Here is an 8,065-nt window from a genome sequence, read left to right as displayed (position 1 = left end):
CTCAAAGAAGAAGAAAAGTACTTAACCATTGGATAAATGACATATGTGAATTATTGGACAAATTGGTAACAAAAGGTGACACCTTAGACAATTCCAAATATCTAGTTCCAATGTTCACTAGTGTTACTCCACTAATAAATCTAGATGATTATGATAATGAGGAGACAATGATGATGAAGAAGAAGAAAATGTGTATGTGCCTTCGCCAAAAATTAAGGAAAACAAAGTTTGAAATCAAAATGTTATTCAATAATAAGATGGTGTTCAAGCTATAGAAGAATCATCAAGTAGTAATAATAATAATATTGATAGAGGAAAAGGGAAAAAGGGAGGATGTGGAAGAAAGAAAAAAGAAACATATAGTCCTCATCCACATCTTGTTGGCCGTGGTGGTTATAGTAATGGTTGTGATGGTGGAACAAATATTAAAGTGGAACGAGTTCAAGCTACTATTGAGACAACAACAGGTACAAGTAGCGGTAGTACAAGAGTAGTAAATGAAAGTGTTCATCCCTGCTCTTGTACTACCACTGCTTGTACTTCCTGTTGTCTAAGTAGTAACTTGAACTTGTGCCACATTAATATTTGTTCCACAACCACCACTATCACCATGACCACCACGACCAACAAGAGGAGGAGGAGGGGGTGAATTAGTTGTTTCTTTTTCATTTTTCCTTGTTGTCCCTTTTTCCCTTTTTTCCTTTATCATTATTATTCTTACTAGTCCTGGGAACGTGCATTGCACGTTTTTTCCTCTAATTGACATTAAAAAATAATTTATATAAGTAAATATATCATAGTGGAGCACACATAAAATAATTGTTTAGTTCAAAGATAATTTCTTTTTTTATGTAAGTTTGACATAAGATATATCTCTTAACAAAATATAACATAAAATCTTGTGTCAGGTTTGATATTTTTAATATTTCCTGAAAAATAAACCTTCTATTATAGGAGAGGAAGAAATATACTTTAATTACTAAAAGTAAGTTTTAATAATTAAAAGAATTTGATCTATAATTAATAATTTTCTACATTATAAAATTGAAAGCCTAGATATTATACTCATTATTGACCAATAAAAATCTTTTTGTAACCCATTAGCAAGTCATCTATGATACAAACTTCTATGTTGTATACTTATGATTTGCAAGTTCTCATAAGATTTTTGAATTTTCCTATAAATGAACACTATCATACTTAACTCAAAAAAAAAAAAGAGATTATTATTACTCAATTCATGAAAGTATTGTGTTGACAAAAATGTCCAGTCACATTTGTATCTTTTAAACAAATCTTTTGCAATTTAAGGGAAAATAATATCCGAAAAGAATTTTTTAATAATCACTTAAAAAATTCAAAATATTAAAAGACACATGAAATTAAAATACACAAGCAGAAGAAAGAAGAAGAATGAAAAATTTGAATTCATATTTACTATCCCAAAGGCTCACGATGATAACTAAATTTAAAGTCTACAAATATAACGAGTTGATGAAAATGGAAAAAAAGAAAGAAAGTTTGAGGAGTTAGAGGATATATATCGCAAAGCAGGTTTCCACATTCTGATGAATAAATAACAAATGGTAACTTTCTTATTCTTGGCGTAAAATATATCAACATAAAGACTGTATTTAATCTTCTTTTTTTTTTTTTTTCCGCTGCTTCTGTTTCTTCTCTTGATTAGCAGCTTCCAACATTTTTTTGTTTCCCTCATTTACAGCCTTCAACTCTTTTCTTCTCCATGTTGAATTGCGCAATTTCCTTCACTCCAATCTCATGTGATTATCATCCATCTTAATAAGTTGGTCTTAAATAGTATTAGATAATGACCTTTAAAATTCAATTTTAATTTCGAAACTGATTCGTGTGTAACAGTGGGGATTGACCCTTCATATTCAATTTTTATTCTGTATAGTAGTGCCTATTCAAAATGCCAAAATTTATTTAGTAATTCTTGGTAAAATTTTAATTGTGAAAGAATTATGATTATTTAATTTATATAATCCAATTAATTTGGTCTATAATAGATTATTTTTTCCAACTTTCTATCTTCCTCCATTCTGGACATAATTAATTGATGATGTAGAGAATTGATGTTATTTTTTAAAGGAAAAAGTTTTTAAAACAATGATAACTATTTACTATTTAAGTAGTAATTAGATATTTAATTAAATTATATTTTGTTTTAAGGACAACATAGTAATTTAACTTGAAGGTTAGGAGCTTCCCACTTACAATAATATATAAAATTATTTCTACTTGATTGCTCTTCTATAGCTTGAAAAAAAAATATTTTATTGTAGAACAATTTATTTGGTAACCTATGTGTTCCTTAACATCTGGGGAAGTCACATTCTCATCGCCTTATTCTTCATTATCATCGCCATCCTAATTTTCATAATGATCAAGATTGATTAGTGGAGAACTACTTAAGAACTTTCGAATTGTCTAAGTTTTCAACTTTTTTTACAATTTGTTCAATAGTTTCTGTAATTCATTCATTCAATCCAATGGTTCAATACTTCTGTTTTGCTTTGAGATTCTATCATTCTTTGGAACTCAACAACATAAGCAATACTCTCAACCTTCAAGAAGTGATCACAAAAGTTAGTATTAATTTCATTCACTAATTTAGTGTAATTTTTGGAAAAAAAAACAAATTTAGTAGATTTCCACCAAACAAAGAAAAAGAAGAAATACACTACTTTGCATCAAAAAAATACTTATTTAAACCTTACTAAACTCGAAAGATTTGACTGGCTCTTAGTTATTTCCGCCACGGATGCAGAAGGTCATCCTAACAATAAGGTCTTTCCTGTCTCGGGAAAGGGTCCTTCCCTTTTCTTCCAGGGTTTACATTTGGTTAAAGAGTTGTTGAATGTGTTATTCAACCTACTCTAGAAAAACAATAGGCACATGCTATAAAAAAGAATGAAATGTTTGCTGATGTTCACTCCTTTCATTTTCAAGATCTGGAATTCTTAATTAACTTGAGAGAGTCGTTGGAACTCAAATCTTGAGGCTTTAAATTTTTTTGGGCTTTAAGTGTGCCTTTGACAACACTTTACCAGAAAAATCTTCAGAGTTAAGTCAGCCCCAACGCACCCATGACCGTTAACTAGTGAGAAATAAGGTGAGTGAAGATCATGGAGACTAGAATTTATATCTTAAAAAGGACCAAAATGTTTAGGTAATTTCTTCCTATCAACCTAAACCTTGAAAGGAAGAGTAAAGATTGTGGCCCAGTGGAAGGAAAATCAGTAAGGTGAAGAAGGAATGTATTGCAAAAGATGAGATGGGGGAGCGAACAACTGGTGAGTTATATAAAGGGGAGGAAGTTGTGGGGCCGTGGAAGGGGTGTCATGGAACCATGAGAGGATAATGAAGAACCAAGGGGGTGTCTGGAAAATATAGATACTTTATTTCATATCTATGAACAATGATCCAATAATAATCTACGACATTGATATCTAATATACATGTAACTGAGAACCTAGAGCTACCACCACATGTGATAGAAAATTATGATAGATTTGTATTGCTTGTACCTGCACCAGTCTGACTACATTGTTGGTAGATATCTCCAAAAAATAAAATAGTCAGGAGTTGATGTCTGATTTGATTAAATGAATCAAGAAAGAAAAAGAAAGAACAAAAATAGATACTTTGTGAAGTTCTCTGAAATCATGCAATCAGGGATCTTTTTCATGCCACATATCTGCACTGAAATAATGAATTATTGATATTCAAAGCAATAGCACAGGAAAAGGTGAAGCTAAGATCCCTTAACACACTTCATAGATAAACTCAGAACGTAAATAGATAGTAAAGGGTACTTAGAAGACCATAAAAAAGTAATTTTCTGAAACATGTGGAAGCAAAAGTCTCCTTTAGCTGCTGCTGCTTTAAGGTCAGGATTGAAATTACCTTAATTGTGCTATCTTCAGAGAACGAAGCCGATAGGGAACCTGAGGGGTCCCACTCAATAGCAGTAATTTCATTCTGCAATGGAAAAGTCAACAACCCTTCGGTTCTCCAATCAAGCACATATTTAGTGCTCAATTGATAATTCAATTTGAACTTTGCGCAAACATGGAATTAATAGAACAACATCTCGTTTATTTGAAATACATCAAAGAGATAAAGAGAAATATATATGTTGCCATCAGTGGAGCACACATGATGTCTTGAGAATCTTTTGACTGGTGTACGCTCACCATCTTTACAAACATAGATTATGCCACTTGATGAGCTGGTGAAAAAGGGATTATTGTTTCGCCAATCAATATCAAGCAATGGACCTGGATGGGGTTATATAACAATGGTTAAAATATGTATAAACCTATGAAATTAAGATAGAATAAGCGAAACAAAACACCTGAATGAAATTCAAATTGTTGCATCCATTCCCCTTACCTCACCTCAGAAAAGTATAGATCAATGAAAGACAGTCAAAATAAGGCAGTAGAAAACTCATATTTCAATCAAGGGTCGTAAAATTCTAGTTTTTCTTAGTTTTTCGAATTTGGGTATTAGAGGTACATGGACAATCTCCGATAGACTAAATTCTAGTTGTAGAATATTCAGACCTAAATTGATATTTATCTATAAGAGAGATAATTCCTTAGACGAGAATAAAACTATTCACAAACTTCATATAATCCTGGTGCTAATTATTGTCATTTCCAAAGTCATACAATCAAAAGATAATTAGAAACAAAAGTAGGAATATGAACATAAGTATACATAGACGTGAGAAATAAAATTAATGGAAGTAATTTTTACCGACATGCAAGAAAATACCCTTCAGGGCTCCAAGAACAACCAAAAACCTAGAACAAGAAAAAATTGTAATGTTAATATAGAAGGCAAAGATATGATATTTATCATTTTTCCTATAAATAAATCTTGTCAGATTAGGAGATATTTATAAAGATACGGTAAAACTTTATATGTATGTCCTTCCAAAGTCGTTACATCATAACTAGGAATTTCACTCGTTAACAAGGTAGCAACGGTGCTGATAGATATAGTCTCCAAATATATCTTGCAATAAAATAAAAAAATTAGTGTCACAAGACAACAAAACATGGAATATTAGTAAAAGTTACTGATTTAAGCACGAAAATGGAAGATTCTATCGTTTATCATCTAGAAAAAAGAAATGTAATATGTTGTTTAATTAAAAATTAAACAGACTGCACATGCACATGACAATTGAAAAGGGTTCTTGGAAGCTAAAAGCTAGCATAAAAAAGGCAATCCTTTTTACATTTGTGGTGTTTGATAAAAAAAAATAACTATAAATACAAATTATTTTTCTACAAAAGTATTTCTTTTTTTTTTTGTAAATGTTTTTTTGACAAAAGTGTCTCTACATCAGAATAATATTACTTCTCCTACGTTTGAGGTATAAATAATTTTTGTGTGAGTTATGATCATTTTCAAAAATCTTAATTTGAAGAATACAAACAAAACCTGCTCTAATTAAAAGTAATATCTTAAGCTACTAAAAGATGTGTCTATTAACATAGATTTGTTATCCTTTATGTCTCAAGTCATTGCTGATTATTTGACTTGTCTAGGTTAGACTTATTTTTTATTTTTTAATGTTCGAGAATATTTTCTTTAACATGAGTCTAGAATCCAACATTTTGATCTACTTTTACTTTCATAATGCAACAACTATACATACATATTTCTGAATAAATCGTAAAGTTGCATTGATGAAGAATCTAGAGAGGCCTTCAGGGAAGCAGTTTAATGAAAAATGAATTTTTAAAAGGGTCAAAAATATTATTTTGCTTTTGTTTCAAATTTATTTTTCTCCTTCTATAAAATTTGTTAGAGTAACAAAGTAACAATATGTTTGACCTAATATATAACTATTTTGTTGAATAAATGTGGTGAAATCCCTTTTGCTCGGCCTTGTGCCCACCTACACATCGACACCCACTCAAAATATGACAAATCAACACAGGTTATGAAAGTGTGTAAAAATGTTTTTATATTTTTATCAAAATCGTACCTCTTCAAATCTCAGCAAAACACCTCTTTGTTCCCATCCTTTTTCTTACAAGCTCCGATTCAAAAGGTAGATTACCTCTAAAAAAATTATTTATGTTTTTGTGGTGTACATTTTTTACATTCTTAACTTTTTTGTAACTAATATTAATTATCAAAATTTTTTATGTAGTTTATTTTTAACTAGGAGATATTCTAAGCATAAAATAGTCAGTTCTATATATTTCATGTACAAAAAACAAAGAATTTGTTTAATCGTAAAATAAACTTATAAGTCAGTTTTAACACGACAATTATATCATCAAACATACATTATGATAAATTATATAAAATATAAAAATGATTAGATATCAAGATATTTGAATCATTCAATATGTATTTAAACATCTTGAGAAATGTGATAATTTCAAATCATTTAATTTCTGTTGAATGTTGTTAAAACCTACTAAAATTTTACTCTTTTTTCTAATAAAAGTCTATTATTGGAAAGGTTAGTCAAATGATTAGAAAGATTATTTATGCTCGCGTGAAGCACGGGTAGATTACCTAGTTTTTATATAGTATGGTAAAATATTAGATGAGAATAATATACCTAGAATAAATGTAAGTATGGTAATTCTTAATGGGTTAACGGTTTATCTAATAAGGAAATTGAATAATATGTCACCACATCGGTAAGCCGTTAATTATAATATTTTAATCCATTGTATAACCATTTATTCGATAACCCAATACCAATAAGCCAAAAGCCAATTTTTTCGTTGGCTTATTGATAAGTATACAGTTTTGAACACCCCTAAAAGCAAGGAAGGAAACCGTGATACCAAACAAATTCTTACACCATATGTCCAAATATGTGCATAAATTCAAATATTATAATTCCAAAACAATAATGAAAAAAATGATATTGGTAATTTTGAGAGAAATTTAAGGTAGAATATCACCATGAAGGTACAAACATTGTACTTTCCGAAAGGAGATTATTTACATGCATGTAGATGCTTTAGCCAAAAGATGAAAAATTGTGCATGCACCTAATATTAAATACAAAAAGAAACTCAAGTAAGATATTTTAAATCTCTATATTATAATCCCATACAATAATCCAATATAACTTGTTTGCAAACCAAACGATCCCTTAAGTTTTTGGGCTCAATTTCAAGAAAGGAATAGAATATGTGGGTAAATCGAACACCGATGACAAATAAAAAATATTATCTACAATTTGCAGTTTTAAAAGGTGGAGTTTCTCAAATTATGAAATTTATGTCTCTATGTTCCCAATACCTGTTAAAGTTATTCTTCAACCTCTACAATCAAATATCAAACACACAGCTTTTTGTTCCTAAAACAAGTAGCAACCTTGTTTCATTCCTTGTTCCAACACACTTCAAAAATACAGTAATCTCCATTATAAGTTTTTACAATTTTACCCTCCTTATTTGATCATATATTCATGCATTTATCCAATAAACCACTTTCCATATATTCACCGTTCTGACTAAATGCAAAATAGTAAAAAACATCTTTGGATTCAAAACGAAAGAGAACCCACTTAGTAAAAAATAAAAACATTCGACAAGAACAACACAGTTAACTTATTCTCATTCCCCTCCCCTCACATCTCCACCCAAATAAAAGGAATAGGTATATAGGTTATCGATAGTTTAATTGAATATGACAACACAAACCACATAATACTTGAGTGTTTAATTGACAATTAAAAAGTATGATTTTATAAAGAGTCCCTGTTTTTTTTCTCATGTGTCTAAGAAGACATAATGAGTTCACATCTGTTACATGTGTCGGTTCAAGCTGTGAAGAAGACTCCTTGTTCAACATCCCATAAATTCAAAGTAGAGTCACATGAAGCACTACACAATAGACAATAAAACAAAACCATAAGCTAAAAGAAATAAAAGGTTAAGTGTAATGCATTCAATCACCACACACCCAAAATCCATTTGATGGACAGTTATAGTGAAATTGTATCTCTCTATTATTTTACTCGCAGGCGGATTATGGATGAGATTGAAAT

This window comes from Solanum pennellii, chromosome 8, assembly GCF_001406875.1.
Source record: "Solanum pennellii chromosome 8, SPENNV200".
Classification (NCBI taxonomy): Eukaryota; Viridiplantae; Streptophyta; class Magnoliopsida; order Solanales; family Solanaceae; genus Solanum; species Solanum pennellii.
The sequence above is the reverse complement of the archived record's forward strand: the minus strand, read 5'-3'. Positions refer to the sequence as shown.